The 22,208-nt window shown below is 37.0% G+C and overlaps 1 protein-coding gene and 1 long non-coding RNA gene across 3 annotated transcripts in view; both read right to left on the bottom strand.

The window, feature by feature from the left end:
- MACROD1 (mono-ADP ribosylhydrolase 1) overlaps positions 1–22,208 on the bottom strand; it is a 418,223-nt gene that overhangs the window by 20,491 nt on the left and 375,524 nt on the right. The window lies entirely within an intron of this gene.
- On the bottom strand, positions 3,754–8,677 carry LOC140338682 (uncharacterized). Its single transcript, XR_011922300.1, has 3 exons — positions 7,628–8,677; positions 7,122–7,208; positions 3,754–3,963 (listed from the first exon to the last, which is right to left on the bottom strand). It is a non-coding gene; the product is annotated as an uncharacterized lncRNA (long non-coding RNA).

Below are 22,208 nucleotides of genomic sequence, written 5' to 3' on the forward strand. Positions count from 1 at the left end.
CTCTCTCTCTCTCTCTCTCTCTCTCTCTCTCTCTCTCTCTCTTGTATTCTCTTCCCCGTGGGACATAATTAAATATCATCTCATGAATTGGTTCTAATCTGGTAACTTGTAATTTAGCTGGAAATCAAATGAACAACATATACAGAACAGTCAACCTCTATATATGCAGATTTAAAGGATCAGAAATCAGAGCAAAGTGATTATCCTTCATTTAGATGCAACAGTACGTGCTGTTGTAAAAAAAAAAAAAAAGAAAAATAACAAAGGCTGGGTAAACTAAACAGGCTTTAATGGATGACTTAACAGAGAATGTTGCAGAATATCAGAAGTACAGTACCCATTTTCCCAATACACATGGTAATGGCACCTCATATTACGGTTTCATTTATAAAAGGGTGTTTAAGGTCCCATATCTTACACGTAACTTCAACATGGTAAGTGATACATTTATTAAGTTAAAATTATCAAGACCATTTAAAAGAAAATTGTCAGAAAGAAATATGAGGGCTGCCACTGTGGAACCCTTGAAAATGTTGTTGGGATCTGATGCCAATTCTTTAACACTAACACATCAGTACACCGATTCTTGGAAATAGGGTTTTGGTGCAGAGAACAAGTAAAAGTTATTATATATCTACACAGAACAGCCCTGTACTGCAAGGGAGGGGGCTGATTTTTACCTGCTACAGGTCTCTACCACTTACAGGTCTTCTCCCATCCCCACCATGTGAGTAGACAATCAAATAAGCAACAGAATTACTGTGCTCTTTCTCATATTGTGCTTCATTCACTGTAACACAACCAATTCCCTCTCGGTACTGCTTATCCTTCCACCAGCACTAACTCTGCTGTACAAGGACTGAATTGAAATCAGGTTTAGTTATCTACATCCCTACATGACCATTACTTACATGGTCTGTGGTAATGCATGAAGGCTTCTGCATTGGTGAAAAGAATAAAAGAAGAATAAAAAGCTCCCACAGCGGTGGTCATGGGATGTTTATTGAATAATCAAAAAAAAAAAAAAAATATGACTCAATGTTGGTATCAGTGGGGACAATATCATGTTATAACTTCACCCCAAACAGGTACACTTATACATTAAACAGAACTTAAACCACTTTTCAAGAAACATAAATATCCTAAAAACAGCAAAAAATTTGGGATCTCAATTATGTGGTTCTACACATCAAACCAACTGTTCTTCCCCTGCAAGCACTGACCATTATAGCTGCATGGCTCTGTACACCTCATTCAAGTGTAAATGAAACATACAAGTGATAGATTATACATGATTTACATTTGAAAAAAAAACAAAATGTGCATGTCACTTTATGCTATACTATGATCTGTTTTTATTTCATTCTCTTTCCTCCTAGAGCAAATTAAGCAACTGTGATTTCAGTAGCCTATCACTGTAGACATTTCTGAGAGTTTTCCACAACCAGTTAAACCTCATTGCAAAATGTGAATTTCTTATCTGTAGAAAACCGCTGGTAATTGTGTATAACTGTATATTGAAATTGTCTGTTTGTACTGCCAGTAAGTAAGTAATACCAGTTGGCACTGTGATGTTATCTACAATCACTGTATTAACATTTTTTATTTGACAAAGAATGGAATGAAGGGAAGCACAAATTATGAATAAAAGCAGGGACCAAATGTAGATTTTGTCCTCATCAATGATAACATAATACCTAGATGTAAAGCAGAACTCCGAGAAAAATATACAATTGCAGTATATGTATGAAACTGTATTATTAAAAAGAGGTTGCAATGCATTGGGCTTTATTTATTTTAGCTGTACAGTTTTGGGATTCACCTGTTTATATATTATAATTTATCTATATCTAATATAATATAATATTATAATATATCTATATATGTGAGAGTATATATATATATATATATATATATATAAATATATATAAATGCTTTCATATCTCATGTAATAACAGTCCTTTGGAGCTCAATCTGGTGTCCCAAACATAGCAATAAATCCAGTAAAAGTCTAAGATCAGCTTTGAAGAAGCCAATTAGCTTACCAGTATGATTTTGGGATGTAGGAGAAAACTTGAGTGACTGGAGAAAACCCATGCAAGCACAAGGAAATCATTATTACTCATATTAATACAGCGTTTCCTGTTTTAGCTTGCAGCTTTCAGTGTTTGTTGAGCAATAGGTAAAAAATGTGAAGATGCTTGTTGAAATCTCGAAAGTGGGCACCTCAAAAAGAAAGCTGGAAACGTGAAAAAATAGTGTTGCCTACTTGGCTTAGCATTTTAAGATATCGTGATAATAGAGTGCTGGACGCCAAACAGTCAAACATTTACCTTTCAAGTGAGAGAGGCAACACTTTGTTTATCTGCCTAACAACTAAGGGTCCCTGTAGCTCAAATAAAAAATGGTTTGAAGGTAAAGAGAGAGTCGCACTTACCTAGGAAAGTGTGATATTTTGTCTTATATTGTCACATAAAAAGCAGTCGGTGCACTTCTGGGATTCATCAGTTCCCCTTCATTAGGGCTTATAGTGGCAAGAAATGCAATAATTAAGAAAAGATTATTGTGCTCACAGGCATAAGGACTAGACATCCTCTGGTCTTCAGTTTCTGAGACCTAAAATGTTCTGGATGCTGTATGTGTGCCAACAACTGATTTTTCTTAAGCGATTGCTGCACTCTTTTCCTTTAAACCATTTGTTTTTGGCTTTAGATTTGAATAGGTCATTTGTCAGAGGTAAAAGAACCAAGAAACTGGTAGAGACAAGAGGGTGCCTAAAGATTAACAAATATGCATATTAGCCATCATCCTAGCTTAATGGTTGATGTTTAGAAATCCAAACAACTTTACCATTAATAACTGTATTTTTTCCCTCCTCCCTTCTTAAAACAATAAAAACATAAATTATTTAGACACACAATCAATGTGATGTCTTGTGCTCCTCATAAGTTATGCTTTGTGTCACAATAACTGATAAAAACAAGTATTAAAAATCAATTCAAACCCCACATCTTCTGTTCAGAAATAGTATTTTTTAAAATTAATAAAAAGAATTCAGATGATCTTCTAGGGCTATAAATTTAGTACATTCCTGGTAAACTGCTGGGTTTAAAGGGGAATCAGTAGACTCCTCATTTCTGAGAAACAGATATTCTAGTAAGATCAATGTTACATTTCAGCATATATCATTATCATAACATTCATATAACTTTCAGTGCCTTTAAACTTACTACACAAATGGCAAATGATTTGCGTTAGTTACTACGAGTGTGCAGAATTACAGAAATACATATTTATTCTAGCAAACTTCCAGTGTATAGACAATGTTAAGTTTGCTACATTCTTTTGTAAAGGCCTTGGGAATCCTGTCCAAATAACAGAATTTATATATTTTGCAGGGGAGTAGGTACCTTGGAAGGACATATAAATATATATTATGCTAAACTGGTAAAAAAAAAAAAGTTACTTGACGAAGTAGTACTTGAGTAAAAATCCCCCCAAAGTAAGGAAATCTTGGCATTAACAGTTGATCCCCAACCTCTCATTTTGCTGCATGACAAATAGTAAGGGCGGACAAAAAAAAATTCTAAATTAAATTTAATTCTAAACTAATTCTAAATTAAATTTAATTCTAAACTAATTAATAAAACAAAACAGGCCTTTAGATGAGAGCTGAGTAAATGTTTGCTCACAACAGTATTTCACTGCAAGAATCTATAAATAAAATGATGCGTAAATCCTGGTAACCTCTAGAACACTAGAGATGAATGGGCACAAGGCTCCCCATTCAAGTCTATTGCTGAATGGCTGAATAACAGAAAACCTCAGCCAATCACAGAGCACTAGAAACGAATCGAGAGCCTTGTCCTCAGTGCCCGGGGATCCCTCACGGTCAGGAGGAGTCCCATGGCTGTGCTCATGTCATGATTGCAGCTGTGGAAATCATCCTGTCATTGGGATAACCTGTAAAAAAAAAAAAGTTTAGTTTTACAAACACACACATTTAATAAAATACTTTAACATTAAAGCCTCGTCCTATTTTTTACACATATTTTAACCCCTTCAGGGAATGAGTAAAGGGGTTTTATGTACCCCTGTACTCATTCCCCAGGGCGGGGTGGTGGAGATCTGGGAGTCTTCCTATTAAAGAAGGCTTCCAGATTCCAGTTAAAAGTCCTGTTAAAAACGCTTATAAAAGACCCCATTGTTTTCAATGGAAGCTTTCATAAAATGCCTAAAAACACTTGTGAAAAGCCTCTATTCAGTTCAATGGGAGGGTTTGCAAGCATTTTCCTGCATTTACCCTACGTTTTCATTTCTTTAAACGTTGCAAGCAGCGTTTAAGATAAAGCTCATAAACGTGCCTGAAGGAAACATCCTGGTGTAAATTAGCCCATTGGAATGCATAGGGATTTCAAACATGGGCTTTAAAAGCCTCAGGTAAACGCTGGGGAAACAGTCCGTGTAGACTAAGCCTTAGAGGCCCAGGTGATAGTTGAGGAAGCACTGGAAGAGCTTATTTAGGGGTGTTGTAGATAAAATAAATTGTCCTTCACAATTGATCTCTACCGGCGACCCTGGTAACTGGATGTTATACTAGAGCATGCAGGTGAAAGTGACCTCACTGTGATTAGATCCACGCTTCTTTTTCATGAAATAAACTGCAGTTTAGCTTAGCTCTTTTCATCGTTTAAAAGAACATTGTGGCTAGAAGGGAGGCAGAGATTGAAAGTCTAGGATCAAACTCAATACATTCAATAAATATTTCTGAATGAGACTAGCAATAAGCCTTTGGCATTTTTTCTCTAAGTTTATTTAGAGCACATAAATATTTATTTAATCTTTTTTGCTGCTCTTTTCCTGAATGGGTTTTGATCTTCTTTAGCTATTAACTAAGATAAACTGAAAGGGATTAGTTTAAAATGTGAAAAAAATTTAGTATATTGTATAGCAACACATCCAATAAATCTTTTGCAATAGCTCCTTTGGTAGTAAGAACTGGGTGGATCAAATGACATTAGGGAAATTCTGAATCCCATGGGGTTTAAATATATGTAAACCAATTCCCTAAAATCTCATAAAACCATTAGCATTTTAAAGTTATTTAACATGTTTAGAATATTTTAATGGACTGCTTTCATTAAAAAAAAAATATCTGGCAATCATGCCATGAAAGTCCTTGTTCAGGCAATTTTTGTCTTGACAACACTTTGCCCCTTTATCCCTATTTCTATCCTGAAATCGTATCCTGTCACATTCTCTCCCAATGGAGACTTCCATTAAAGATTTGCCAAAACACATTGCCCCTGATTCATCAAGATAACTCTTGTTGAATAGAGCAATAAAGCAGCTTCTGTCCATCTGAAAAAAAGGATAAAGAAGGGAAACACTTCTTGCAAATAGCAATAAAGAAGCTTCTGTCCATCTAATTCCCAGTGCAATGTTAAAAAATTAAAAAGAAGCATTTGGTTAGATGTAGGTACAGTTCCTCTTTCAAACTGTTCACTAATGGACAAAGTTCCGTCACATAACAAGGAAATAGATAAAAGTGTAAAAAATATGATTGTGAAAAAAAAAATTTGAAGTAGAGGAGAAGATTTGATTTTTTAATAAAATTTCTATACAACACTTTTGGAGTGACAACTTGCTATTGAAATAACAATGTTATTGACAGACACATACCTAGTTTCACATGTAATCCACTCTACATGAACCTTCTATCACTGAATAGTGCATTTTGCATTGAAGAGCAGAATACTTAGAGCATGTTCAGACCTGAGGTGGGACAGTGTGCCAGCTCTGGTTCTTAAAGAACCAGCATTTCCTGATTAGATAGCGGGCATCAGTGAGAAGTACTGACTCTCTTACTGCTACTCTTCTTCATTCCCTATGGTGCTACAGTAGTAAGAAGCTATATGTAGTGTCTCCCCTGAGGGAATTGTTCACTGGGATGAGAAAAATTAGAAGGACCAAATTCATGGCAGCCTTTGTCAGCCTCATTACCTCATAAACTATAAACTATTTTTCTCAGGGAAGCCTTGGATAAATAAAATTTGAAACTTGTGGGAGAAATGCCTCTTAGATTGTTGATCAGAATGGTACCATCACAGGACGCTTAAAAAATCCATGGTGCCATGCTGCTAGCTTTGACATTGGACCTGGAACTATGAGGGGCACAATCTGATATGAGGTCAGTCAGTCTAAGCTTAAGGAACCACTAACAACCTCTGAAAGGACCCTGGTTAAGAATAGCTGCTTTAGAAACTAGCTAAGTGTTCTAGTTCTGGTGTATATTTACCTGTACAAGAGCCATTCCTATTCTAACACAAATAGTCTTATTTAGTTGTGAATAGAGAAATGGTTCCACAGATCCCAATGTATCTCAGTTTGTCTTATCATATGTGATTCCCTTTTTGCTAAATTACCCAGAACACCAAAACATATATGTGCCCAGCATACCATTATACATGAAGTACCAACATAACAAGTCATACATGGCTTAATAAACAATCAAAACATGAATGTGCAAAGCACAATAAGTAAACAATGTTTATAACACAGTGAGTAAAATAAGATTTAAAGGGCCTTGCGTTACTGCACATAATTATTGCTCTAGAATGGCTTTATTTTTTAGTTAGTCTTTACAGGTGCCTCCTATGTATGGCGCCACCCAATCTGATCAAACATAACAGGGTCTGATGTCATCCAATAATATGGGCTCTCTAAAACACAATGTGATAGACAATTGTGTGAAATTAAACATTCCACTATAAGCTGCATTCATTTTGCATATAATTAAACAGTAATTTGTCCAGGACTGGCCAGCCAAGCAAATGCAGCCCAAAAATAGCGCATTTGATGGTAAATGACGTCTCAAACACCCAACAAACTTATTGTAGGGATCTCTCACAACGGTTGGCGTCAATGTGCATGAATCTACCTTTGGAAAAAGACCTGTATGAAAGATGTGCGCAGCAAGTATGCCGGGGTGTACTGTTAAAAAAAAAAAACAGATATGCGCAAGCTACAGTTTGTCATTAAACACAGGCCAACTAGATGTGTTGACCGATAAACAGTTGTTTGGTCACAGAGAACAATTTATTAAGAAATGAACCTCATACCTACTGGGAAGCAAGGAGGTGGAAATTTTATAGTTTGGAGTTCCTTTCCTGCTTCAGGGTTTGGGCGATTTGCAGCCATCACATCAACTATATTATAATATATAAATAATATATATAATAAATTCTGCGTCATATCAAAGTGTGAATATTGTGAATGTTAGATCATATGTCTAAAAGGTAATGTTTTGCAAAAAATTGGCTCAGAAAGAAGAAATGGTGGGTTTTAGACTTGCCTATACAAAGCCTAATTTATCCCTATTTTTTTGCAAGTATAGAAGTTTTAATGTTTGCCTGTTTAAGTATGATAAAACAGGCATCTTTACTTGACTATAACGTACAACATTTTAATTATTCACTTCAACATTTTTCTTAGTGAATATATTTCTAATGTGGTATCACACAAGAAGCATCTTATGATGGGTAAAAGCAAGGAGCTCTCTCAAGACCTTCTCAACCTTGTTGTTGCAAAACAAATGGATGGTATTGGTTAAAGAAGTATGTCTAACCTATTGAATGTTCCAGTGAGCACCGTTTGGACCATAACTTGGAAGTGGAAGGAACATTATTTCACCCTAAACTGGCCATCACCAGGTGCTCCTCACAAGATTTCTGACAGAGTCCAAAGAATATTCAGAAAGATTTCCAAGGAGCCAAGGATCACTCCTGGAGAGCTTCAAAAAGACCTGGAATTGGCAGGTACAGTTATTTAAAAGAAAACAATAAGTAATGCATTCAACCAACATGGCCTCCATGCACGCTCACCTTGCAAGATTCCACTGCTGAAGAAACATGTTGAAGGTTGTTTAAAGTTTGTTGTACAACATTGGGACAAGCCAGTGAAATGCTTGTCATTTCACACACCATGTTTGAAGGAGAACTGGCACTGCACATCACCCAAAAAAAAACAATATACTAACAGCAGAGTTTGGGAACATCACAGTGTACAGTTCCTATTTCCCCCCCGCTGTATATCAAATAAAGACACAGCACAAGGGTCAGGATAAGCAGGGGGCAGGTGTAGTCGGCAACATGCAGAAGTAGACAGTGACTTCTGTTCCTACCCAACTTGTAGTTCCAATTCTACTGCTACAACAAGTCACCTGCAAAGTTCCTTTTTTTACAATAAGAACAAATTTAAATAAAGAATAACAACTCCTCATAAGAAGTACAGCCATTATGTGGAAAAATAGCATCTCAAGAATAAAGCTTTATAACTGGAGTCCATGAGACAGGTTGGAAACTAATAAGGTATACCAGTTAAAGGTGGGCTGCAACCAGCCTCTGAATACTCACCAAAAGAATCCTCTAGGGTAGTCCAACACTATTTCTTGCCAGCACCTTTACATAAACTCATTAAATGCTTTGCTCGCAAGAAACCCTGGAAATGGATATGGGTCATGCAGGATGACAAATTCAGTAAAAGTGAAAACAAATCTATTACTTTATACAGCCAGAAAGACTTTATACAGCCAGAAAAACTTTAGTATGTTTACAGACTCTCATTATCATGAAAAGAACTACCCTAACTTTTATTAAAAAAAAGTAGAATTAACTTCTGATATTCACATTTCTAGGTTCTATATAGACATGTAACAGCCTATGAATATGTGCTGAACTGCTAGAAAAAGTATATGAAAATAATTACATTAAGGTATATGACCACTGTATAAATTAATATTACAGATATAATATATGGAGATAGAAGCCCTGGTAAATGCTTCTTCTGCAGTGACACTGTATTGCTAGGAAATGAGGGGAAGCTTTGTGAACACTAATATCTATGGTAAACCTCTTACTTGAACTACCTGATGTATAAATGAATCCCTTGCTGCTTCAGTCATATTGTGTGTATACACTTTCCTTTGCTTGTGCTTTACTTCGCCTAGCTACTCAAATTCCCACTGGTTGATAAAATGGTCTTATGATCATTCTTGCTGTGAATTTTATAAGCTGAACTTCTCTGGGTCAAACAAAGGTACAGAAGCAAACATGTGGCCTTTTAAGGGCTCTTGTCCACACATTGCTTGAAATCAGACTGTTGACTGCCCACTTTTTTTTCCAAAAATAGTGTTTTTTTAGGTTCCAGAATTCATTCAGATTATCTGTAGTTGTGGGTTTTGGATACTTGAGCAAAGCATGGGGTAAAGTAAACCACATTCCTGTCACTCCATCTTCATACAGTATGTCCATTTTTAGTTAAAGTCTCCAAATTGTCAAAGTTTTAAAACCAGGACAGAAAAAGAAAAGGTTTTGTAGCAATAACCTAGTTTATAGAAAAAGTGGCAAATTCATAATAATTATATAATGATTAAATTATTTTACAACAGTACATGAAATTCGCATCTGCTACAAATAAATAAAAACAAAGCGGTGAGAACTACTGGAACCAATTAACAAAAACTTTATATTCTTGCAACTACTGTCAGACATATACACTCATAGATATGTAAATTACAATACTTAAAATAATATTAGCATAACAGTTAATCTGCTAATGAGGTATTACATCAAACCTTTTTTTAAGAGGTAATGTTTAATATTAAGTTTTACCATTACCTATATTTATATTTGATTTTGTTCTAGAACACTGTGATAACTGACTTTTCAAACTGTTTCACTGGCAATATGGTTGTATTGATGCCATGCATGGGTAAAATGGGCAATATATGTCCAGAATTACGGTTCAGTTAGTGACAAGTCCAGTTATGGATACAGGTAAAAAGCATTAAAAAAAAGATCATCCATTTCTATTGTTCATTTCATACCATCAATGAACCACCCAGTGGCTAGATACATCTTTTCTGTTTTTGGTGTGTTCGCTTCATAAACAGAAAAATGATCATGCTCAAAAAAGGTGGGTTCTTAATGACCATTACTTTTAACCTTTATACTCCTAATTTTAATATAAATCCTAATAAAAACCTGTGCTCCCTGCCTGCATGGGACAGTGTTAGATGCCTACATGGCCAATTGCCGAGCAGCAGTGCTGTCACATGGAAGAAGAGAAAAGAGGATTCTCCAACATGTCTGGAAGTTAGCACATGTCTACTTCTCTACTCCAGGTAAACAGAGCAGTGGGGAAACATTAAAGTGCATGTTTTCTTTATCGGAACCTATCGGAACCCCCCAGAAATTCTTATATGTTGTCTTTACATTAGGTGTCTGCATTATTTTTTATGCCTTTTTTTTTTTTACTTTATTTTTACCAAGTAATCCTGCAAAAACCATGCTTCTTGAACTTGGGTGGTTATGCCCACGCCTTATCTGTACTTTGTTCTTAGACTAAGATTTTTAAACTTCAAACTAAAACCACCACTACACTCAAGGTAAAAAGTATATTATCATATAGATGAATACCATCACAGTGATACAATGGGTCTCAAAATTATCATGTTCAAATATCGTGTGAAATCAATATTGTCATTGTGTGAATTCAATATTGTCAACTTGTACAAACTACCATGTTTAACATGCCAAATCTCTGCACCAGCACCAGAATATGTTTTTCTAGAGTGATGACTTGTTGGACCTACAAGGATAAGACAGGATCTTTACTGATTGCAGAAGAAGGCACTATGACAGGCAGACAGTATGCTGACAGAGTGGTAAACAATGTTGTCAAACTATTCATGAATACAGTTGACAGTATTCTCAGAAAGGTAATGGCCAACCTCATAGAGTAGCCATCACTAGACAATAATTTTACAGTACAGTATATGACAGGCAAAACCAAGCTTGACATATTGAAGAATTCATTATATAGGTGATACAGGAATGGAATACCATTCTTTATGAAGCCATCAAAGATTGTTATGACTTAGAGCTTTACAGAACAATGAATGTATTTTTGTAAACAAAGACAATTCCTTTTATTGATTTTCACTGAATACAATAAATGGTTCCAGATCAATTCAGTGCAATCATTTATTCTATGTTCTATATTTAATCATTCTACAAAACTGTGAAAAGGCAGAACTCTAGTTTGGATTTTTGATATTTATCTTTGCTACATAAAGGACTCCTAGTCCATCTCTCTTTTTCTGATTATTACAACTACACGTTTGTGTATGTTTCTCCTTTAATAACTTTCTGGAAACTTCCATCTGTGCAACAATGAGTCAATGCAATGACTTGCTGTCATAGTCAACGAACATGTAACACCTCTCTAACACTAAGTACTACATGGATGACAAAATAACGCAACCACTGCTCTTCATGCAACCACTGTGGGTGTGACTTAAAGTGTACAGGGCTACACACAACAATTACACATATGTATAATTTTTAATTTTTTTTTTCTTGTATTCATGAATCAGCTGGCAGACCATGCCAGTTTTTCTTGCACAGGTCATTTTTAGGGGAGCCAATCAGGTTCAATTTGTGGGGGAAACCTGGGTGCCTAGAAGAAACCCACCCAAACATGAGGAAAACATTAAATATCCTTTCTGAATGGGTCCTGGCCAAGATTCAAGATTCAGCTGGACGCTGAGCCAACCATTTGGCCCCTATATGGAGGAAATATTGTGTGCCATAGTTCCAGATTCCCTAGTAGTGTTGTGGCTTTCCAGTGTCCTTCATACTGCATCACATAATTTTTGTGACCCTTGCAGTGTACCCAAGCTTTCTAGCCCCCAACTCTTCCTACACTATGATAGCTCATAGTATATGGGAGGGGGCATATTGTCCTATTTTTCATCTGTTTCTACTTTCGCTCCACTCTCGGTTAATACAGAGGTTCTTGCTCACCTGTCCTGTCTGGCCATCCAGACAGTTGTCTCACACCCAAGTGTAGTGCTATACTGGTATACTGTCTGCTAGATAGTTTGTGGCACTGCACTGTACAGATACCCAGGTGACAGCCAGTATGTCTAAAGTTCTGCTCCTCTCCCAGAGGTCGACATCTTATTATTACGAAACATATTTCCTATAATACTATTGTACATATCAAAGTATATGTGTTTGTTGTGCTGGGCAGAAGAACAAGTCGTGCAATACAAAGGAGGTGGATAAATGACAATTTAGTATCACCAATGAACCTGTAAAAGATCCTAAAACTGTTCAAGGTTACTGGTCATGTCTCAATGATAAAAAAAAGATGATAAATCACTCTTTTGCTCTACTTTTTCTATAACTTGCTATAACTCTTCCTCTTTTGATATAACTTTCCTTTAAGGTCTACTTTGACACAATTTGTCAGTCACACATTTTCTTTTACCACTTATTTTTATTCATCTATAGTATAATGCTTTGACCCTTATTCATTCACTACACATAACATAGCTCCTTCCACAGGCATGTACAAAAAGGGAAAGACTGTCCATTTTTTGCTCAATTAACTGATTTAAACAGTAACACTGGGGAATGCATTTTTTTTCTTGAGTTAGATCTTAGCCTTGTTTTGCACCTTGATGCTCATATTGAACCAAGTTTTTTGTAGCTCTCCAAGAGTTTCTGGACAATTTCTGTGTAATTATTTGCTTGTGTGTTTCCAAGAAAGTCCTTTACAATGGCTTTAAATGATAACCAAACATTATTTTCGACTTCTGACATTGTCCTGATGAAATGTTCATTTTTGATGAGCTGCCGAATTGGTCCACAGATTCGAACACACAAACACACCGGCCTTTATTTTTTCAAATGACTGGCTAGGAAATGCTAAAATGACTTGAAAAAGTCTCCTTCAGTTGGCAAAGCTTTAACAAACTGCTTCATCAGACCCAGATTCATGTGCAGAGGCTGTAGACAAAGCTGAAGAATTGAATAAGGGGTGTGCAGCCCTCATAAACAAATCTAATGATGCCCTAACAATAGACAAAGGCCACAAGCCTCTGTGTAGAGCGGGCATCTATGAGTGTGATCAACTCTAATAGTAAGAGGCAAGATGAATCACACAATAGAAAGGCGAGGTCTGTAATCTCTAGAATGCAGCTGTGGACCGATTTACTTAAGATGGGAGTTCCTAGAGAGAAGATAGAAGGGATACCCAGGCCAGGTTTGCTCAAGAGGTGGTTATGAAAGTTACATTTAGTTGCATCAGATGTTTCTGTTGTCTTGAACAACTGGGACACAAAGCTAGAGAGTGCCCTATTGATTGGCCAGCGGCAGGTCAGTGTTTCCTAGACAGCACTGAGATAAAAGGTATTAAATAATAAATAATAATATAAAAAAATAATATTATAAAATAAAAGATATTCTTACCACTGGAATAGCAGGCCTTGGTATCAAACAGCAATGGGCACCCTACCATGATTTCACCCCAGAATTGAGCAGACAGATAACTAAGTAGTGTATTAGCCTAATTGAAAGGAACTGTGTATATTGGCCTAGTTGGAAGGCACATATAATATACTTTGTTTTATATTTTAGGGTGATAAGCATTGAGGGGTGGGTCAAGCAGAACGGATAGCAAGTCCAGGTGAGTTGCTGAGAACAGGAAGATGAGGAAGCCAGAGATGAGTTCTTTGGGGTGACTGAAATAGAGTGGACTTTCATCTAAGTATTTCATATGAATTGGAGGACAATAAACTTCATTTGGAATTTTCCTTCCACCTAATCTAAATAAACTGCCAAAACACAGACCTTATTAGCCAATTGAGAGAATTATAGGTAGTCTAGGGACAAAAGTCTTTCCATATGAGGGACAATCGGTAAGTTTTTCCTCTTATGTTACTCATAGGGGGTTTATTTTGCCCTTTTCTGGACAAAGACTATGGTCATTTTTATGATTTTATAGCTAATATGAAATCATTTAGTTGGAGTTTAGTTTATCTTGGAGTATGGAAATGGACTGCTCTGTGAGTCCACATGAAATAGGGGCTGAGTGAAACCTTGTGGGGCAATCAGAACAGATACAAAGTGAGCCATTTATTTTCAGTGCTTGCTTGCCTGTTCATCTTCCGGTAAACATTTTTATTAGGGATGAACGAGAATGCTTCTGACATTCTCTCAAAAATTTCCCCCAACTTCCCATTGGTCCGGGAAATTTTGGCGAACTGATTTTGTGAATTCCACTGAAGTCCAGGGTGCAGATTCCCATGCTCCCTGGGTTGATAAGTACAGCCCAGAGAGCGTAGGAACCTGTGGTCACAGCTGATTGGAGACATGCAAGTGCTTCCAATCAGCTGTGACTCCAGATGAACTCTCAATGGAGTTTCTCCATTGAGAGTTTATCTGAGTTCGGCGAGAACACAACCTCGTGGTGAATCACAAAGCCGTTCTCACTTACATGTTCTTTAAGCGAGAGGCCCGATTTGGCGTGAGATCGAAATTAAAAATTTTACTCGCTCATCCCTAATTTATACACATTTAATTTAGTAAAAATATACATACTAAAACTAAATATTTTGTATTTGCCTGCACTCCCTTGAAAGCTTCTGTAGGACCGAGATTAAAATTTAGCAAAGCAAAACAGTGAAGCATAACTGAGGCAACATAACAGTTTGAATTGGTATTGGTATAAAGCATTAGCAGCTTCATATCACTAATATAAAAATGTACTAAAAAATTATGAGAAGATATTTTACAATAATTTTAAAAGAAGCTGGCCAATGTTAGACAATGACCTGAAATAAAGATGTAAATCAACAGAAAGAATCAACCAATTACCAAGAAAATGGCCAAGTCAGAGTCCAAAACTTACCGCAGTTAAGACAATGTGATATGAATATTTTCAAAGCAAGGAATCTGAGTAGCATCAATAGGCTGAAACAGTTTTGTAAGTAGAATTGTCAAATTTTCTTTTTAGTCATTGGGGGATATTGATTAGGAGCATTAGGGTATACTTTATGGATGGCTCTAAAAGTTACAAAGTTAAAAGGTGAACACGAATCTGCTTTAAAAACTTGAACTGTGAATTTTAGTATGCAAAAAACCACCTGGTAAATTTACTGCTTACCACCTAAACCACAACCTTTGTTAGCCTGGAAATTGCTGCTTTATTTTCTGCCCTTAGTTTCCCCCATGAGACTTGTAACCAGAATTCACACAGACTACATTACTGAAACTTAGGAGATAGACCACATCAACAAAGAACAGATACATCAACAAGAGCCCTCCATAGAGAGGATAGCTTTAACCCCGAAGAGATATTTCCCCACCTAAATTAAAAAACTATCCTGAGTATTGACATGAACCTATCATGAGTGCAATGGAGGCTGTCAGAGCTGACCTTTCCTTAATAAAATGCTAGTATCTTAACCATAATGCTGATGCATTTGACATAGAGCCACTGGCCTGGAATATGTATGCAGATAAGGACATTTAACCTTATAACTTGCATAATTGGTCTTGGACATGGATCTAAAAACCTGAATTTATTACAGCCAGGTGACTTGCATTTTCAAAAAGTGGTAAGCCATGTAATGTCTCTCATACCACATTTTCTTTTAGGATGTATCCTATTTTAGTGACAAAATGGGTTTTGTGAACAGAACATTTCTAGCAGCTTGCAATCGAGTAAAAAAGAAATCTCAATTCAAACAGACCAATATAAAACAGAAAAAAGTAAAGCAGCAGGCAGTTTGTCTCTGTAATCTGCTTATGTTTTAAAGCCATCCATACCAAGTGTCCCACTGGTACAAACACAGAATCACTCTATTGTCTCACTTACTACTTATTATCATACTGTGCTTTAATTCACCAACAAGTGGTCGCTATAGTTACAGAAGTGCTCATATGTGTCATATGATTTCCGACTCCCCTTTGTAGTCCCAAAGTTGCTGAATACTTGGGACAAGCCATGGATAATGGACAAATGGAAACTACTATCATTAGCATTTCTTCTTACTTGTTACTGTTACACAGGCACTTAACTGTGTGTAGTGTAATGGAATAGTTTTTATTTCTTTAAAGATAACACAAATTAATTTTCAAAACTCCACAAGCTAAAAAACCAAAACCTAAAAGTTCACCGAGTATGCATCTAGTTATGGCGGCAGAAATAACTCGTGTTGTGTTGAAACACTATTTGTACCAAAGAAGCCCATTTTGTCATGTAAAGTGTCTTTGTACTACTTGGCCAAATAATCCTGCTAAAAGAGATCATGGAGCCAGCAGCTCCCATAAATCTATCCCATAAAGCTATCCAGACATTTTAGTCTTCAATCACATTAAAAAAACTGGTTAAATACATGGTAAGTTTAAATAGGGCTAAAATCAAAAGTTCTATTCTACTTCACTAAAAATGCAACACCATTATTACTACCAGTAATGGACTCTCATTTAAAGATAAGTACCTAAAATGGTTGAATTTACTAGGTTTCACTTTTTTCATGGCGTTTGCCACATGCTAAGATTTTTTTTTCTGACATGTACAGCACTGGATAGGATATTACATGGTCATGTATAATGGCTGCTTCCACCAATTATGTACTGTGAATTAGGGGTAATTAGTTTTTTCACACAGATGACATTACTTTGGGCCAAGGCAGTAAGGCATTAGTATACTGTTTCTCCTTTATGACATGTCTGCAAGTCACTACACATGTCACTGTCATTACACATTTTTACCAGCTCACAGTACCCAGAATACAATACTTTTTGTGAGTGTGGACCTTTTTCTGTCTTTGAATTTAATTTATCATTGTATGTTTCTCTTATTTTTCCATACCCTGAACCTATGGCTGCAGAGATTAAAAATCCAAAATAATGGATCTAAACCATAATACAATTCGTGATGGAAACTAATAGAAGCGATTTAAATTTTATTTACATTAGATCTCCTAGCCAATGGCTGTGAGAATTACAATATTGGTCCATTCAGATCTATTTAGTTCTTTGTGGTGTGTTAACAAACACACACCATTTTGACTGACACATTGCACCATGATGCAGGATAATGTGTTGCAGTGTTTTGTGGTGAGCTGAAACCCATTCACTTTCATGTTTAGTATATGACTTGCCCTGGGGCTGTAGTCACAAATGACCTAAAAAATCAGACCATCATAATGGCATTTCTGTTGAAGTCTTTTCCCTTTTCTAATGTAATTTTACATATAGGATGGATATATAATGCCAACTGAAAAAATATGGTGAAGAAAAAGTTTCAGGAGTTCTTGGCTTTCTTTGTACCAGTAAGCTTAATTGGGAATCAAGGAATTTTATTAACATCTAGGAAATATTATAGCATATTATAAAACCTTGTGTAAAATCTAAAATGCAAAAGAGAAGAATTTTAGCACACAAAAATACTTTTTCTTTTGAAGCCCAAGAAGCCTATAATTACTTGTAGTGGCTAAAGTGTTTTGTGGTGTCAAAGTATTTGCATCTACAATAAATATCAGGACTGCGCTGTGTAACCTGCATATGAAGTGTGCATGGAAATAGCCTTTGCCTTCTAAAAAGAACAGTAGAGCAAGAGTACAGTATGCCAATGAACTTACAGGCAATGGCCAGGCGTTCTGTAAAAATGCATTCTGGGCTGATAAATCAAAGATCCATTTTTTGTGCACAGTAACATAGATATGTTTGACACAAACTGAAGCATTTCAGGAGAAAAAAAAGTGAAGCAAACTAGCAACTTCACCAAGAATGGCTCAAAAAAATAAAGAAATGGAAGGTTATGGACTCGTCTTGTCAAAAGCTGCTGAAATGTTATGGGAAGGCAGTTGTGAAAATGGACAGTTCTTGCAGGGCAAGCAATTTTGCATGGAGGAATGGGCAAACACTTGAGTCGATGTCAACCACTGGTGGGCAGTTACACAAAATATTGGCAATAGTTGGGGGATAATACCACAATATAGTGTTCAAATATATTTCTATGACTGTATACTGTAAATGCCTTTTTGCCAAGCTGTGTTTTAGAATTTTTTGCCCACTTTTTTATGAAGAAGCATAAGGTTAAGTTTCATCCTTGCTGGGGTTAGGCATTCAACAAAATGCAGAAAGAGATTCTCAAGCCTCCTAGCTATTAGTCACACACAGCTTTGTCTGCTTTTCCAAACCATACTGCTCTATTCCCAGCTTAATGCTTTTTTTTTCACACAGGCTATCTCTGTCTCTTGACAGTAGCTTCCTGTTGCTAGGATCAGCTGACTGTCTAATTCAGCCTACAGTCAGTGGAAACTACATTGCATATGCCATACAAACATAACAAATAATACAGTTAATCATATTAATGTTGTTGTTATTTTGTGGTCTGAGGAAAACCGACTGGCCATTGATAAACAGTTTTTTCCCCAGCAATCATTGGTTAACATGAATTTAGATGAGCAGGTACCAAAAACGACAAGCAAATCAGGATTGGCAGCAGTGTGGGTTGTAATTCCCTAAAAAAAAGTAACAGCAGGCCGATTAATTCTAACCAAGCTTTAGACACCGTCTACCTTTTAAGACAATTTGAAATGGAATCAGAGTTCTGCTCAATCCTCTTCTCTAACCTACAAAAGCACTATGGCTCATAATCCAGTCAATCTTTACTGCTCTTTGGTCACTTTCTTTCTCTTTTTAGTGACAGAAGACTTTTATGTGAAACTGACCTAGCTCAGGCACAGAAGAGCTGTATGAACATGCCAAATGTTCTAAATTAGATAAGGACCTAATAAACCCTGACTGTGGCAGTGGTGATGTTTGGTGGTGGTATCTATAACACCTATAGAGAAAAAGTGGTTAAGTGTTTTATCAAAAAGTGTATTCACCCTTAATTATAACTGGATTTCTGAACATTTAGAAAAGACTGTCAAATATTAAAGTGATAACTTTAATTTTATCATGTAGAAATAAAGCAGCAAGCTTACATTACACAAAATGTATTACTAGATCACTAAAATATTTTTTAATATAACACATCTGTTTTCTTTTTGCTTTAAATTAACCAACTGCATTTAAAACATAAGATAAATCAGTAGGGTTGAATGCTAGACCAGAATTTTATCACAAGAAGCAGCAATAATCCTCACAGTAAAAGGCCTGGTTTAGGACAATGTGTCCATGTCATTGTCTATAGAAGGTAAAAAATTTTCTGGATTAATACATTTGACAGAACATTTTTGGAGTATGAATTTGGGAAGTGCCAAACCAGGACTGTTTGGAAAAAGTTGAAGTCTTGAAGCAAATCCTTTAAAGACATTCCCACATTGTGGACTGCTCTGGGGAGCAAATATCTAAGTGGTGGTTCTTAGACTAAAACTAGCTGTATCTTTTTTGCATCATTAGGTAGAGATGAGTAAAATATCTAGATTGTAAGTTTGATTGGGCAATGTCCTCTTCTTCTCCATCATTGTTTATACTTGTAAAGTGTGCAGGTTTGTCATCTGCTGTCCATTTTTTATTATATAGCTCTGCATAATATATTGGTACTTTTTAAAATAAATGTGATATATGAAACTGTCACGATACAGACACTTGAACAGGAGGTGGACCCTCTGTGCTACCATCACGTTTAGCCGAGGTGATATCAGAGGTGCAGAATCTAAGGTACCGCCCGGTGTTCACCGGAGCAACCTGCAAGGGGTGTTGGGCTTTGCTGCGATCGGCACCTAGGTTGCGGCCCTCAGACTCACCCGGGCAGGTAGCAGCTGACAGCTGGAGATAACCAAAGGCAAAGTACAAAATTGACAGGCAGATTCAAAACCGAAAACGGGACCGGGTCAGGGCAGGCAGAGGAAAAGGCAGAGTCAGGACAAGCCAAGATCAGGAACAGGAAAACAAGACTGGAATCCGAATGCTCACAGGAACCTCAGGTAGTAACACCTATTGCTGAGGCAATAGGTGTCTGACTGAGCCCAGTATATATAGGGAGACTGACAGGTTAGCTGGGCAGGGACTAGGAGGACAGGTGAGAATCAATTAGCAGGAAGGGCTCGGCAATGCCCCTAAGTCCAGAGCCAGCAGAGCAGCTAGAGCAAGGTGGGAACAGCTGCTGCTAATCAGACACTATCAGGAGGACATCAAGTACCAGATCAGCAGTGTTGCTGCTCTGTGACAGTAACACTAAACACTTGATGGGCTATGGTTTATTCCACCAATGTCTCATAAAGTGTATAAAATCAGATATCATAAGTAGTATTACTATGGAAATTTAATTTAAAGCCAAGGTATCTTTTTACAATTCCTTGCATGTGATTGGGTATTAATTGCAAAGTCAAATATGCAGGGCAATAATTCACTACAGTATTTTTTTTACTGCATCTGAATTTGAGTTAATACAAGAATTTTTCAATACAGCTTTATATACATTAAACTGTAGTTTTGATATAGCATTGTGAAAATAAGTAATACAACAGCTGCAAATTAAAAAATAAATAAATGTATATTGAAGATAGTAACCATTCCTTCTTTCTCACATAGGAAACAGAAGATCCTAAATGTGAGCCTGCCTAAAGTCTTCTGAGGCTTTATATCAAGGGAGACTAAATGGGAAACGCACAGGAAGGATGTAGGAAAGCATAAGTGAGAGTGACAGATGCCAACCCATCATCAAATGGAGGGAAACTTTTAGAGACAACTTCAAATTTCTATTCCATACATGTCACCACAATTAAATCTAAAACTCTGCAGTGCTTTAGATCAGACTGCTAGTAAACCTGTATATTTGAGAGAATATATGCCGAAGAAAAACGAAAAAAAAAAAAAAATTGCATTACATACGCAGCGATTGGTTGCGTATGTCACTGAAGTCATTGGTGTCCTCCTGGATCCAAAGACACATGCAGGGGGGGTTCCGCCTAGGGGGCGTGGCTTGAGCATGGCACCGTGAGGCTGCGAGTAAATGAGAGCGCCACGCACCCTCCACGCCAGCACAGCACCGCATACAGCCCAGCCTGAGCGCCTCATCACAGAGCAGAGAACATGGTCCGGAGGCAAGGCAGGACAAAACACGAGAAAAACCTTGCAGTAGGTACAATAACAGCTTTTTTGGCTTTAGAAGGAGAGTCTGTGGTGTTAAATTGTACAGAGGGTGCCTCTACAGCAATGAGACAGAGCCCATATGTGAGTACTCAGCAGGAAACAGGAGAGGGGCAAATGGGCTTAACAGGGGAGGAGAGAGTGATAGAGTCTGTGCAATTAGCCCCCAGCTCTCTGAAGGACTATGTACGTTCGCTCCCTTCTAAAGAGGACTTATCCTCCATGTTTGCTGATATGAAGAGTTATGTTAAAGGAGAAGTTGATTCCTTACGTTCTGATTTAACAAATACCTTGGTGAGGGTGGAAGAGGCAGAGGATAGATTGGATTTGCATGAAAAAGCGATAAGAGAGCTCCAAGAAATAAATCAAAAGTCTGCAAACATGTATCGCAATCTATCATATCAATTAGGAGATGTGGAAAATAGAGGAAGGAGGAATAATTTGAGAGTCAGGGGTCTCCCTAAAACCATTGGGCCTGATAAATTAGAATCTACTATAAGGAGCCTATTTAACCAGATTTTAGGATTTCCACCTACAGCTTCACTGCTTTGATAGAGTACATAGAGTCTCTAAAGCAATAGCTGACCCACCTGATTCCCATAGAGATGTAATCTGCAAGCTGCATTATTTTTCAGATAAAGCTGCAATCCAAAAAAAGCTAAAGGCATTCTCTAGTTATGATTTTGATGGCATATCCATATCTATTTTTCCTGACCTTACAAAAGCTACCCTGGATAGGCTTTGCGCCCATTATTGGAACTATTGTGAAGAGGAGATATTCAGTACTGTTGGGGTTTCCCCGCATGTTTGGAAGCCAAGAAGGATGGATGCTCTCATATATTGCGTTTCCCAGAAGAGTTGAAGACTTTCTGGAACGGTTTAGGTTTTAGAAAAACCAATACTTACAAATTGGCGAAACCTGGAGCAACATGGCATACCTTTGCTACATCAAGTAGCTTGGCAAAGAAATCACTGCAAGCGTTCTCGACATTCTGGAGAGACTATACTACATAACTAATTAGGAGTCTGATTGCTCATATTTAACCCCCTAACCGCTAAGCCCGTAATTTCTCGCACATATTATTTCTCGAATATTTTTGCTCTTTTGGTTAAGCCCGTATTTTTTTGCCTACACTAAAATCCCCACTTACCTGGTCCCGCTGTGCTAATCCAGCGTCGGTTCCGTGTTCCAGCGTCGGGTCCATGTTCCAGCGTCGTCCTCCAGCGTCGGGTGTCCCTCTCCTT

The sequence above is a fragment of the Pyxicephalus adspersus genome, chromosome 9 (assembly GCF_032062135.1).
Source record: "Pyxicephalus adspersus chromosome 9, UCB_Pads_2.0, whole genome shotgun sequence".
In the NCBI taxonomy this organism is placed as follows: domain Eukaryota; kingdom Metazoa; phylum Chordata; class Amphibia; order Anura; family Pyxicephalidae; genus Pyxicephalus; species Pyxicephalus adspersus.